Source organism: Peromyscus californicus, unplaced genomic scaffold (genome assembly GCF_007827085.1).
Source record: "Peromyscus californicus insignis strain IS unplaced genomic scaffold, ASM782708v3 Scaffold_16__1_contigs__length_79575227, whole genome shotgun sequence".
Lineage (NCBI taxonomy): Eukaryota > Metazoa > Chordata > Mammalia > Rodentia > Cricetidae > Peromyscus > Peromyscus californicus.
In genome coordinates this window covers 40,997,391-40,999,859 of record NW_026294458.1, presented here as the reverse complement: position 1 = coordinate 40,999,859, position 2,469 = coordinate 40,997,391, and the positions used below count along the sequence as shown (strand labels likewise).

The window sequence follows — 2,469 nt, the reverse complement described above, 5'->3', positions numbered from 1 at the left end:
CTTAAAACTAGAAATACCTTTGCTCAAATCAAACTCATCACCTACCTGGTGATAAGTTACTACTATAACCTCTCCGTATTTTGCTGATATATCTGCTCAGCAATCCCTGTTGTGTGTTTTTACCTTCAGGCAACTTCCTGTGCGAATTTCTAGGTGCCCCATTTATATACAACAGATTTTGTCAGCAAATAAAGCCATTTCTTTGTATTTTGAGAGGAATCATGTCATGTGGCCCTACATAGTTCACTCACTGAGAAATTAATAAAATTATGATGATTTAAAAAAATTATTCCACACCTTGGTATGGAAATCAGTCCCCCTGCCTTAAAGAATGGAGCCATCAACACAATAGTACTTCTCTAAAAAGGAATAGAAAGGAACCAGTTTATGCTCAAGTGATTCTGAGCTCAGCTTTAACAGATAATAAAAACACAAGATGTAGAAAGGGATTTGTCAGAATGTGTCCTTGTAAACAGGTTTAAAGTATCAGATACAATGTTCATTCTGTGGAAAGATGTAAATAGGTACAGTGAAAGGTCAAAATCCCTGATCTGTAACTTGAATTCTAAGTTCCTAGCCTGCATTCTTTTGCACTGTGACCATCTATGGCCTTGAGGTTTTCTTTAAGAAATATCGCTTCTAGGCCTTTTGGCTAAGATCAAGTGTAGTATCTGTTATCAGTATAATATCTGATACATCCTCTATTCAAGAACAATTCAAAAAAAAAAAAGAAGAAATATGTAACTAAGAGGAAGCAAGAAGTAGAGGTAGGCATCAGCAACAGCCACACATTTTATTTCTTTTAATAAAGGAACAAATGAGGCAATATGTTAACATTTGTTAACTCTCAGAGGCAAATGAAATCCATCATTTTAAACAACAACAAAAAAAGTTTTGGAGCTGAAGCCCAGGGAACATTTTGTTGTATTCAAATTCCAGTGTGTTGATTATCTGGCTTTTTGCAAAAAGGAAAACACTATTTCAAAGTAGAAAATTGGTACATTTTAACCCAAAGCAAATATATTTACTTTGGCAGAGCTGTCAGTGATTTATGAATGATGATTAAAATGATCAAAATGTTACCATTTCATTGTTACAGTTCCAAAAAGGCCATTCCCAGCATGAATTCCCAGACAAATGTGAATGTGGTTTTTGGCTATTTTTTTTTAATTGCTGGTTTGTTTTGGGTAATTCATTCATGTAAATCACGGGGGAACAGGTAAGGTCCTGTTTCCTTTGGAAATTAACTCCATCATGTACACACCCTAAAAGGTTATATGTGGGCAGATCCCCTGCTTCAACCTTGGGAAACATATTCTAGAAAACAGTTTCTATTTTTTCCTTTCCTTTCCTTTGGGGTGTGTGTGTGTGTGTGTGTGTGTGTGTGTGTGTGTGTGTGTGTGTGTGTGTGTGTGTGTGATTTGTATTTGATTACATTTTGATTTCCCTTGAAAAATTGTCGTGGAGAGAAACCACCACCTTCATTGAACCTAAGGCCTCAAACACAGGCAAGGCAACACACACCTGTTTCTTGAGTCCTTTTCTCCTTACATACAGTGAGAGATTCTATATAAAGAAAGAAGTTAAAAAGCCCATGAACCCCAGGGAGCCCTGCTTTTTGGCAGGTAGGGACCACAACAAGAAAAAATTTCTTTTAGGTCCCTAAGTCTTCTTGGTGTTTGGAAAGTAGCACATGCTTTTTATAAAGTCCACTATCTGCTTGTTTTCTGTCATCAGTATTCAGAAAATACAACAAAAATAGTTTTCAAAGAGCTGTAGGCAAGGTCGGGGACTCCTTGTTTTACATTTCAGAGCACTGGCATCCAGGAACCCTTCACCATTGGAAGCACTGTGGTTGAAGAGAGTTGGAGGAGAGCCCAGCACAGCCTCCCTCAGGTTTCTCATTTTCCTGTTGCCCATCAGTCCACTGGCCAGAAGCAAATCCTGAGTTGGATACGAGAGTGGAAGCCCAGATTTGGTGTGGTCTAAACTAAGAGGGGTTTCTTCTTTTTGTTCCTTCGTTTTCCCCCAGCATCCTTGCCCCAAATCAGGAAAGGCTATTTCAGAACACGCCATTTGAAGCTGTAGGTAGACAAGCCTTATCATAAAAAGGGCTGGTACCCTGACTATTGTCTAGACATCAGGTTAAAGGAGAAGTTAATGCTGAATCATGCTGTACATTCTCAATTGCTTTCACTGAACAGTAAAGGGCCATCCTTCCTTCCTTGTGCTCCATACACTTATAATCACACTAGAAGTATCATTTCTGTTTGTTTAAAACTCACCCTCCCTGTCTGAAGTTGTTCATGAATGCTATGTTATGGGTTTGCATTATTAACCTTTAGATAGTACTATAGTATAGTGATTTTAAAGAGGTATTTAGTGATGGGTGTAATTTAAATGATACAGGAGAATGATATTGGAGGTTGTTCGGAAGACAAGAAGAAAAGGACCATTTTCATTTAATTC

General features: G+C 37.9%; 1 pseudogene; it reads left to right on the top strand.

The window, feature by feature from the left end:
* Positions 1–632: 632 nt before the first annotated feature.
* LOC128112322 (uncharacterized) lies at positions 633–742 on the top strand (annotated as a pseudogene).
* Positions 743–2,469: the final 1,727 nt, after the last annotated feature.